The sequence below is a fragment of the Nelumbo lutea genome, chromosome 8 (assembly GCF_056320005.1).
Source record: "Nelumbo lutea isolate HS-2025 chromosome 8, American lotus-T2T, whole genome shotgun sequence".
In the NCBI taxonomy this organism is placed as follows: Eukaryota; Viridiplantae; Streptophyta; class Magnoliopsida; order Proteales; family Nelumbonaceae; genus Nelumbo; species Nelumbo lutea.
In genome coordinates, this window is record NC_142691.1 from 7176394 (window position 1) to 7188558 (window position 12165).

General features: G+C 34.7%; 1 long non-coding RNA gene and 1 pseudogene across 1 annotated transcript; both read left to right on the forward strand.

Annotated features, from left to right (window-relative positions):
• The first annotated feature begins 1614 nt into the window (after positions 1 to 1614).
• On the forward strand, positions 1615 to 2258 carry LOC148842454 (uncharacterized). Its single transcript, XR_016102887.1, has 2 exons — positions 1615 to 1768; positions 1886 to 2258. It is a non-coding gene; the product is annotated as an uncharacterized LOC148842454 (long non-coding RNA).
• A 4844-nt stretch (positions 2259 to 7102) lies between these two features.
• On the forward strand, positions 7103 to 9604 carry LOC148842455 (small ribosomal subunit protein RACK1 pseudogene; annotated as a pseudogene).
• The last annotated feature ends 2561 nt before the right edge of the window (positions 9605 to 12165 follow it).

Consider the following 12165-nt stretch of genomic DNA (forward strand, 5'->3'; position numbering starts at 1 on the left):
CTTTAATGTCAATGTAGGCGTTCCCACTTCCCACATGTTTGCAATGTACATATCGCATTCAAAGTGTCTGTATGATTTTTTTTTTTTTTTTGTTCTTTTACAAAAAGGTGTTTCCTCATATGGATTGGATCTGGTTCAGGACAGAGTGTACAATTTCCAACTGATTATTAATTGGGATAAACAGGTCTGACCCATTAGAAAAACATCTATAATTATAAAAACTAATTTATTTTTCATAATATAACCTTAATAAAAATGACAGTAATAAAATCAAGTATTTTTAACCAAATTATCTTATATATTGTCTACTAAATTTGTTCTTTAGACATAAAATATAATAAAAATGATTAGAAAACCTTTATATATTATTAATGCAATAATTGGTTCAGGTCTTAATATATTCAGAAGAGCGAGAACTGGCACAAAATCACAAAACCAAAACCAATATAACCGATGACCCATTTACAGGACTTGCTATATTATTACAGCAGCATGGAGACAATTATATATGGTTTAATAATAATCTATAAATTAGTACCATTTTTCTCAGAAGATTATATTGTAAAATTTAATCCACACGTGAGATTAGGTATGAAGGTATGACTATGTTATGTATTCCCTTTTTTCAGCAAACACCAATCACTACAGGCCGTTCTCTTAAAACTTGCTTCCAATTCCCAAACTCCTACTTTTTCTACTCCATTTTTCGTTCTGAAGGCCCCAACCTCTCTTATTGAATTTTTTTTTTTTATATTTATTTTTAGACAAGAGGACTTCTCCTTCAAAGTTCAAACACATGTCTAATCTCCTACTCAAAAGAATGGATAATTTCCCAAGTTGTATTTAAATAGCAGGAAAGAAAGCTCATATTCAATATTAATAATAATTAATCAAATCTAATATAAGTTTCTTAGATTAAACTATTATTAAAAAAATCCAACACATATAAAGGCTTTCAAGATGTTACATCCTAGTTACTTGGTTGGTTGGTACACTTTAAGCTCGCATTTGCAATTCATAGTTCACCTTCTTACATGAACCTGCTTTGTTCATGATAGGGTTCTAGAATTTACTCATTGCTTGCCCCTACATTAATTGATTTTGTTTTAATTCAAAAAGAAAGAACAATTAAAATTGGAAATAAGCTAATTAAGAAAGCCAATTAAGATCACTTAGGCTGTGTTTGGTTTCAAAGAAAATGTAGGGAATAAAAATTTTGAATCTGCAGTGGCAACAAAAATGATATTTTATATATCTTCCTAATAATTGCTTCGGAGTTTGATAGAAACCTCAAAATGCAAAAATCTTGAGACTGTAATATCACCATGCATGCAAATAGAATAGAGAAGGTTGGGAAAGAGCAACAATCTTATCAACTTAATTGCTAGCTAGCTTCCCAATGAGCTAGGTGTGCTAAAGGAGAAAGCTTGAAGCTTTGACTGTTGAACATTGACAAATACAAAATGAATGGCATCTGAATTCTGAAAGAACCAGCAATGCAACGAAAACCAAACAATCAAATTCCTATTCAAAAAAAGCGGCATTCAGAACATATATATCGAAACGCAAACGGACGAACAACTATAAATAGGCTTTTCACCCCATCTCTCCCTTGCATACGAAAATATTCCATACATCCTAGTTTGATCCTTGTCTCGTGAAGAAATGGCAGCTAAGTCCGGCATATCGATGATGGCCACTCTTCTCATCTTGGCTCTGGTACTCTCTCCGGTGTTGCCAACTGAGGCAGCTCGCTTCACTAATAATGGTAAGCAGCAAGCGAAACTGTAAAACTCCATTATTGTTTAATTTCGTTGTTGGTTGCTGAGATTTTGTTCATATTATTGATAATTCCACGTCCACCTACTGATTTGACAAAAAGCAGAGCTCTTTGGACGAACATTATTACAAGAGGAAATCATTTGCCCAGCGTGTGTATGTTGCACCCCTGCTCCACCCGGCGAATGTTGCGAATGTTGTGCTTCTCCCATCGAAACTGAAGCTCGGACTCCTTGAAGAAGCATCGTCGCTTTCACTCGGGACGATGGATTGAATTGGTGGTGTCATCCAGTTTAATAAGATCGATCGGAAGATCAATGTTTAATGAAATAATAATGCCGCAGAGAGCATTACACCTGTTCTGTAGCAGGATTTATTAGGTCCATGAATATTTATGGTTCTTCTGTTTCTATTTGCCTTGAATATTCGCTCGTCTGATCTTCATAACCATAGCCTCTCTTGAAGGCTATTGTATTGTCTATCGTGTGTTCCTTTGTACTGCTTTCCTTATATATATATATATATATATATATATATATATATATATATATATAGTAATTTAAATTTTCTGTTTCTTATTCGGAAATGAAAGAAAGAATATTTATGACAAGACGCCATTCGCCATTCGCTACCACCCACCAACGGCTATTCGTTTTCTTTATTTTTGTTGTTTTCTAGGACGCAAAAGCTCACGGCTGAATGAATAGGCTTAGAAATAGTTCACCCTCTCTCTCTCTCTCTCTCTCTAATATCAAGATGAGTCTACAGCCGATACACAAGACAAATAAACAAAAAAAGGCTTAGGAACACAAGCAAGACTCCCAATGTTTAGAAGTTTGATTTGCCTCCCGAAACATATAACAGTAGGAAATACCACAATCAAAAAATTGGCTCACAGTTGGGCACTCTTCAATAATGATCTTCAATATCTATGGGGGCTTAATTTCTCTTTGTCTTCTTCGTTAGGCAATCAATGACTGGTTTATGGTTTCCTTCAATTACAATAAAGAAAGAAAAAAAAAAAAAACTTCAAAGTTAAAACACCAGATTATGGGCCTCCTAGACAGCCTAATTTTGCCCTCACTATCCCTTGCAATACAAGTTAGAACACACGAAACAGTTTGCTTCTACTGATGGGCTTCCACATTTTTATTTAACTTCATCTTTTTCACATTTGCTACATTGCGCTGTATGTATTGGCTTTTATGGAAAAATAGTTCACTGTCTTCACCAAATCAACACTCCTGCGATAATTAAAACCTAGATAAGCAAAGACCATGAACCGGGTCAAGATCCCCTATCTAGCAACCCAAACTAGAAGACAGACTCAACCCGGCTCGACTCGAAAAGAATTCATTTATAAACCATTGTTTCCCCATGGTTGTCTATTCAAACCTCACAGCTAGCCCGTATTTTTTATAAAAAAAAACGTTGGCTTGGTCAAAGACCAACTGACTCGGATGGTTGAACCACCCGAATATTTAGGGTCAGGCTCCAGCCTTTTGTTGACCCAACCTCATCTGACCCGAAATTGCCTTGGGCTGACCCGATTGCCAAGTCTAGTTACCCATGCCATGAGTATCAAATTATGAGCTGGTTCGGTATCTGAGTTCCAATGAGCCTAATACAAAAAGATTTTCTTAAGGCTGTCTGGCTATGCTTGATTTGAAGAAAAAGGGATGAAAAGCTTAAATGATTAGATCTCGAGCCTGCGAGGGAATTTGGCAAGAAAAAAGTTTTCTTTGTTTTTCTTTCATTTCTTATTTATTTTATCATTTTTGAAATGCAGTATTGAATCTCTTGAGTGAACACCGACATGCCAAATGTATAAGGCAACCGATTCAATCAAATGGTCCCAAATAGTTCTCAAAGATTTTTCCCAAAAAACTATTCTGAAAAGATGGTGAAGTAAAAAGAGGCTTGATGGTTTGGATGTTGCATCTGATTCATGTATGAATCGTTTTCAGAGCTTTCAAAATGGATTGATGAAGTAGAACTTTCAATCACCAATTCCTAAAACTCTTTTAATTCTTCAGAATTCTCTCCTGTTTCTCCTATTCTTTTCCCCACCCCAAAACCTAGCCCCTTATATTTTTCTGAAAGCCCCTACCTCTTATCTTGATATTTCTTTTATTTTTATTCTTAAGCGAGAGAGCTTCCATCTCCTTCAAATTTAAAAACAAGGGGTAATTTCCCAAAACTGTGCTGTCTTCTGATTCAAGTTGGAAAGTTGGCTCATATCCATCAATAACAAATCAAATCTAATTTTAGTTTCTTAGACTAAATTTAAAAAAATATAAATAAATCCAACATAAAGGCTTTGAAGATGTTACACCATAGCTATATTTAATCGGTTATTACTTAGTACATTTGAGTTCAAGTTCGGGTTTGCAATTCATACTTCACCTTAGAAAACAGGATTCTGATGCTAATCAACACTATCTAATTCTAGTCCTCTAGGTTATCCCGTTAAAGGAGTGTTTGCCGTTGTGTATGGTGTTGTTTTCTAAAACAAAAAATTAATTCCACAACAGCAAAAATAATGATGTGGCAGTTGTATTTGTTTTAGAAAACAAATCCATATATCACCTTATGCATAGATCAATACCTCCTAAAAGTAACAGGATTTATATATTTAGTTGGCATGGTGTGGTTTCATATCTAATTTAGAACTATTGTGTTTAATATGGTCCTTTGGCACATCCGTTATTTTTCCTAATTATCATGAACTGATTTGCCAGCTACTTATAAAACGTACCAAGTTGAAGTCATATTGTCATATATTCCCTGCAAGTGAATTAGGTAATTATGCGTTAAATAAAATTGAGTCCCATTTCCTAGATTAAATAAAAAGTACAGTCTAAATTCTTCGAGTACTAATGCTCGTTTATGCTGCATTTGGCATATCTTATTTTAACGATTCATCTTCTTTTTTACTGTTCAAAATTCAGTGTTGATATGGCATTTTAACAATCAAAACGAGATAAGTCCTTAAAGTAAGCAATGCCAAATGCAGCCTTAATAGGGGTGCAAGTCACGTATCAGAATTAAAGAATTTACACTACATTAGACCTGGGCTTTTAGATGGACCCATTGAAATTTTAACTATTCTTCAAACTAAGTCCATCCAATTTGATCTGGGCTCTGGATTTTTCACTAAGGTTATTTTTGGTTTGAAGGAAAATGCAAGGAAATGAAGAGAACGATAGAAAAATCTTTACAAACCTTATATAGGTTTCTCTATCTTTCCCTACCTTTTCCTTTAAATCAAACATGGCCTAAGTGGGCGTTCTTTTTTTGGATTTTGAGAGAATGGAAAGTTGGTCAATGGGATTTTGATTCCCATTGAGCAAGAATCTCATGTTCTTTTTTCAGATTAATGTGGGGACCAAGGAAAATTTATTTTCTTAGGTATCACTTACCTCTCCACACTTGAGCGGGACAAAAATGTCCCATTTAATAATGGACTTTTATGGCTAAAATGGACATTTTCTTTTTTTACTTGGGAAATAAAAGAACATGGATAAATACACTTACCTTGGTAAGTGTTTCCTAAGAAAAACTTAACTAAGTAACTGCATGCATTTACTCAAGTAAGTAACTTACTGAAAAGAAAACGAGACCTAAATAAATAATTTAATAGCAAAATTCTTAAACTACCCTTATGATTTAGTTAATTGACTAATTCTACCCTTACTATTTACATATTGTCTTAAAGTATTCCTACTGTTTCTGACAATTGACATAATTGATAAGTGCTAACGGAAAGAAACTAAATGTAGAATTTTCCCTCCACTATTCTTCAAATTTTCAAAATAAAACTAGCTGATGAAAAAATTTTCCTTCCCTCTTCCCTTCTATCTTCCTGTCCCGCCATAAGGCCTATGTTCATCGTCTTCTACAATGAGAATAGAGGAGTTGCAACACCTTTCTTTTTCTCTGTTCCTTTCCTTGGGCGACTCCATCTTCGATTTGTCTCCAAATTTCAATCTTTCAACCATGGAGGAGGCTTTTGATAAATTACCCAGGTCAGCAAACAATTCTATTTCGGATTGTAAAAGAAAGCATTTACAAAAAACAAAAAGAATTATATGTACAAAGAACAGAGAAAATCAACAAGATTAAAAGTTCTACTTTAGAGTCACCTAACTCTAAGCTATAAACACGTGGCACCACACTCCAAAACTCTGATGGTCAATTTCCATTAGTAGGGAGAATTGAGATACATGGAAACATGAAAAAGACAAAACAGCTTCACCAGGATTGCAATCACATCTCTCTCAAACTACTCCAATTGATGCCAAAAACGTGAGTTTAGCATCAATCCACGGGCAGGGTTCAATCCACCCCTAAAAAATCGTAGTTCCACCTAGGGGTGGACTTAACCATAAAAACCCCTAATTTAAATCTCTCTCTCTCTCTCTCTCTACCTTTTTGCTCTTTTCCCATGACAGTGAACAAAACCTCACTTGCTCAATTGCACTTTCTTCCAACCAAACCTTCATCTCAACCTCTCTCTCTCTCTCTCTCATCATTACCGCCGCTGCAACACAATGCCCTATCTAGTTGTCTCTATTTCAGACTGGAACAACCTTGTTTGTGGACATTAGTTAATAATGACTCAAGTTTTTATTTGGCTATCACAGTATCGAGCAAGTCTCTGGTGAGAATGATGTCATACACAGAAGAAGAAGATGCTAAAGAAGAAGCTGATACATTCATGCTCACAAGATTAAACCCTCAAATCTAACATACAGTATCAAAGATCGAAGATTTTCTTGGTGGCCATTCTCCTTTTCTCTAGAATGGACCACCAATTCAAACCAAGTAGTCGAACCATCAACCTAGAAACTAGTGGCTAGAATAGTTATTGTTCCGAGTTGATTTTTAAAACCTTGCATTCCACCCCTTGTTTTTTTAGTAACATTGTAAATCTTGATGTTTTAACCAAACAGATTAATGAATAATTCCTCTTAACATATTGCCTAGGGCCTTTTAAAAAAAGAAAATGCAAGGTGGATCATAGGGTTAGGACTAGAAGATTGTAACACATGCCCAATCTAAAGGTCCACATCGTGGATGATTTTGATCTACCACACCATCTGGCATAAACTGATTGCCTAAGGAAAGGTGCCTACTTGATCCAATTAGGAAATTATTCTTCATACATAGGCAAAATAGATTCATATCAACTTGTGGGTTTATGTGGATGCCTAAACTTGTACCTAATCTGATTTGCCAAAGAAAAAAAAAATTGATTTCAAGCTATTACTTCTCAAACGTTTGCTTAAAGATGGTGGAATGAATAAGATCAGCCTAGTACATGGAAGGTAATCTTCTACCATGGTTCCTTTCACTAGTACATATCATTGAGATGTTATTAGCCAACCAAAATGTTTAAAAAAAAATTCCATTTAACGGGGTATAGGCCGTGATGGCCTTTGCAAGTCTGTAAGTATGAGGAAAAGTTAGGAATGTGAGTAAAATGAAGTGAGGAATCCGTGTAAAAGTCCCTAAAAGGTTATGTTTGATGAATAAGTGATTTGAGAAATAGTTACTTATGATTGGTCGTTGGTAGATCCTTTCTCAAACCACTTGCACTTATTTTAAGTACTTATTGGGGATAGACTATAATTGGTGAGCCACTTAACCAATAATTGTTTATTTTTGGAGGAGTGACAGTTTTAACCCAACTTAATAAATGCATATAAATTGTTTTTTTTTTTTTGAAGAAGAAGAAGAATGGTGCTAATAATAATGATTATAAGGGGTTTTTATTGTTCAGTCCACCCCAACAAATCTTAACTCCACCGTAGAGTTGGAGTAGGTGCCAGGTCAAAATTGATGCCATACACAAGCAGGTATTAATACTATAGGTGGGGGTATTTGAAATTTTGAATTGTTGTAGCTCTACAGTTGAATTTCAAATTCTGAGGTGGAGTGTATTATAGTTTTTACTAATTATAATCATTATTTAAAAAATATATATTTTGAGATAATTACTTTTAAAAGTGATTTTACAAAATTAGTTTCAAGATTTACTTTTACAAATTTACTATCAAAAAGTACTTCCAAAATATTCACAGAAGTACTTTCAAAAAAATACTTTATTAGAAGCATTTTTTACAAAAAAATACTTTCAATAAGTACTTACACAAAATTACTTTCAAAAAGTATTTTTACAAGTACTTTCAAAAAAATTATTTAAAAAACAGTGGTTGATTTGGATAATTGACGTAAAAATAACTAGAGAATCAACATGACCTTATGAAAATAACCAAAAACATTACATCACTATTTTTATCTAATAACCATAAACAAAATTATAATATCATATTAAAAGGAAACAGAAAGAAACAATTCAAGCACCAAATAAATTCAAAATAATATTCCATTAACATATAATATTTTTGTAGTTTTGGTATATAATCAATGAAGCTAATGCAATCAATATTATAAGCAATATATATATATAAATTTTTGGGTAATGTCATGTTGATTCATAGTAATTTGTAAAAAACTAAAAAAAAAATTATATTTTTCTAAGAAAGTTAATAAATGCTTAGAAGTCACCATAACTGGAATCGTTGCTGGCTAGATGGGTGGTTATCGTCCCAAGCTTTGATCTACTATGCAAGTGGCACAAGAATGGGTTTAAGACCCAAAAAATCAGAGAAATCTCAAGAAACAATGGAGAAATTCGCATGGGGAATCACCATACCAAGACATAAAAACAATTGGAGAATCACCATTTGTCCACTTGTTCTTCCTACCGCCATTATTACAAGTTTCTTGCGCAACTGGAAAAGATAATAGGGTTTGGGTCATCTTCTCTGTTTTTAGGGGTAGTGTTGGTCATTTTGAAAATTTTTTGAGACAAATTTGTCTCACTGAAATTAAATAAGCACTTAAAATAAGCAGTCTTAGCCTATGTTTGAGAACACTTATAAGTACTTCTTTTAATAAGTATTTCTTTTAATAAGTATTTCTTTTAATAGTTGGGACCACACATTAAGTGGTTTTGTGTGTTTAGTAAAAAAGTGGGGAAGTACTTTTTTTAAATAAGTGCTTCTTTAAAAAAGTGACTTTAAGTTGGCTTTTTTTTCCAACACTTCTTGAAGAAATACATCTCCAAAAAAAAAGAGACAAACCAGTCCCTAATATTTTCTTGTAATACCTAAAATACCCCCACGTGAGGGTTATACCTCCTCCATTCATTCAAACATCTTTACCAGGTAGCAGCGCACCAATTGTAGGTCCACCGGCGTCTCACTGGTCAGTCCTTGTTTGGCACCTCACCAAGGAAGAGGGCATATACAGTGTCCCACACCATCATCTCACTGGCCATTCTCACTTCATACAGGACGTTGTCCTCTCGTCTGATGGTCAGTTTGCTCTCCCCATCTCCTGGGACAACGAACTTCGTCTATGGGACCTTAATACCGAAACCACCACTCGCCGCTTCGTCGGCCACAGCAAGGATGTTCTCTCTGTGGCATTCTCAATCGGCAACCGTCAGATCATCTCTGTGTCTCGTAATCGCACCATCAAGCTATGGAACACCCTTGGGGAATGCAAGTACTATATCTAGGATGTCGATAGCCATGCTAATTGGGTGAAGGACGGTGTCATACTGCTATGGGATTTGGCAGAAGGAAAGAGGCTTTACTCGCTTGATGTTGGTGCTATAATTCATGCTTTGTGCTTCAGCCTGAACAGGTACTGGTTGTGTGCAGCGATGCATGAGAATGTTAAGATTTGGGATATGGAGAGCAATAGCATTGTCCAGGACTTGAAGCCCAAGGCAACCCAAGGGAAGAATTAGGTATGTTTTATGTTTTTTGTTGTTTATTTATTATTGATTTGTGTTACTTGTTTTATATATGAATTTGTTAAGATTTAATTGTTTTATTATTATTATTATTTTTTTTTTTGTTGTTGTTGTTGTGTGGGTCCATGTGGACTCCTAGTTGAAATGTATAGTATAACATGTGAAAACCATTGTATATATATCTGAGTGAAGTGATAGATAAAATTATCATTTGTATCAATATAAGCACTTATGAGGAAAGTAGCTTACCAAACATCCTCACCCCAATAAGTGCTTAAAAACATAATAAGTGATTTAGAAAATTGATTATCAAACAACCTTAAATGATTGTTAAAATAAGTACTTCTAATTTAAATAGTTTATGTTAAAATAAACATAACAAGTATTTATTAATCATCAAACAGGGCCTTAGGCTAACTTATTTTTTATGCACTTACATTCAAAATAAGTTCTTATTCATGACTTTTTGTAAAACATGAATAAATAATTATTCAAATAAGTATTTAAAATAAGTGATATCAAACTGCCACTAGTGGTCATTTAAATAGCATTCCCTTCATCTAAAATCACATGTAAAATTTTGATCAAATAGAGTATTTTCTCTTATCAAGTAGTTATATTAGTTCATGGGAAATCATGAGAAAGCAGAGGGGGGGATTTCAAAGAGAGGGGGAAATCATGAGAAAGCAAAGGGGGAAATCGAGATCAAATCAGCCCCCCCACAACGTCCCACAGCACATCCCCGCCTTGCACTGGGAACATCTCCCGATGATAATACAAGAAACGATGATGTCATCATCAGGAGATGTTCCCAATACACGACGAGAATGTGATGTGGGATGTTGTGGGGGCGATCTTGTAGGGGTCTGATTTGAACTCAGGAAAATCATGAGAACTAATAAATAATTATATTAGTTCATGGTGCTTATTATCATTTCATTTTGAATTGACCAATGCAAATTTGTGAGAGATTTGTGTTGTTATATCATATATCGATGCCATTTTAATTAAATAAAAATACATATTTATGGGTTGCAACTTGTGAGAAACATCAAATTTAACATTTTAAGTAGGAATAGCAATTTATGCTCATCAATTCAAAACATCTCAAATAAAAATGTATCTCTTTAATTTGTATTAATCAACTCAAAATGCAAGGACAAGTTGACAATGCAATGCCACTATACCAAAACACCTTCTTAATGTATAATATCATATTTTTCTAGGAATTACATCCGTTGCATTGCATTACATGTGATCAACCACTCTTTACTTAGAGTTCGGATCTGCTTCTCACATAGCGCTCCTCACACGGACCTCATAAAATGTCCCAGCACACATTGGGAACATCTCCTGTGCTTGTAAATTATTATTCATGAGAGGTGTTCCCAAAGCATTATGGGATGTGACTGTGAGATCGGTGTGAAGAACAAATCCGCCCCAATTCCTCTACTTATACCTAAGGTTTACTATTTCACTCTTCCACTTGCACCATTCAATTGCCCCTTTATAATGTATTTCATTAGGCACCCCTTACAATGTTTAGGCATTCCATGCAACTACGAGTTCACATCGGCACCCCATAGCACATCCCAACAGTGTATAAGTATATTGAAAACACCTCCCAATGACAAGTACCGGAGATATTCTCAATGCATACTGAGATGTGCATGTGGAGTACGCTGTGTGGGACACTAATGTGATCTCTGCAATTGCACTCCATAATCTTATTTCATATTAGATCTTCTCATATGCTATGAGTGACTAGAGCAGTGTTGTTAGACTTGGACCAGAGTGGATGTTTGAACTAGTGGTTCATTGACCTTTTAGGCATCCTAATCAATTAGATGCTGTTTGGTATCCATGTAGCCTTTTGGATTCGGAGGAACTATGAAGTCCGAAGCCCAAATATATTATCCTTTAGCCTCTGTCAAGAAAAAAAAAAAAACAAGAAAAGAAAAAGAAAAGAAGGTTGTTCATTGAAGCCTCTTTTAGTGGCTTCTTCAAAGCAGCTCAGCAAAGTCCAAACTTGATTATAAAAGAAAATCCAAAATTTAAACGTTCCTTTTTTCGATTTAACATATCTTTAACATCAAATCTAAATTAATTAAAATAATTACTTAAAATACTTATGAGGTTTCTGAAAATACTTTAAGGACCCTTTAGCCTCCGTTTGGTTTGTGAGAAGATTTGGGTGAGATGGGAAGGTGTAAAAAGTTAACTTTCCATTGTTTGATTTTATATATGAGAAAATAATAGAAAAAGCACTATCACGGCCTAACGATGAAATAAAAAACACATCAATAGAGAGAGAGAGAAAATGAGAAAGAGAGAGAGAGAGAGGAGTGTTGAGAAAGCAAGAGAAAGAAATTAAAAGGGGAGGAAGACGAGAAGAATAGGAAGAAGAAGAAGAAGAAGGTGTGGATAAGAGAGAAGAGGAAGATGGAGGGAGAGACAGAGAACATGGTCCGGTTCAATGGTAACTGACTGCCACCTCCTTTGTTTGGTGGTAGCAAATCGTCGCTACCCCACGCATTAGTTCTCTTGCCACCACC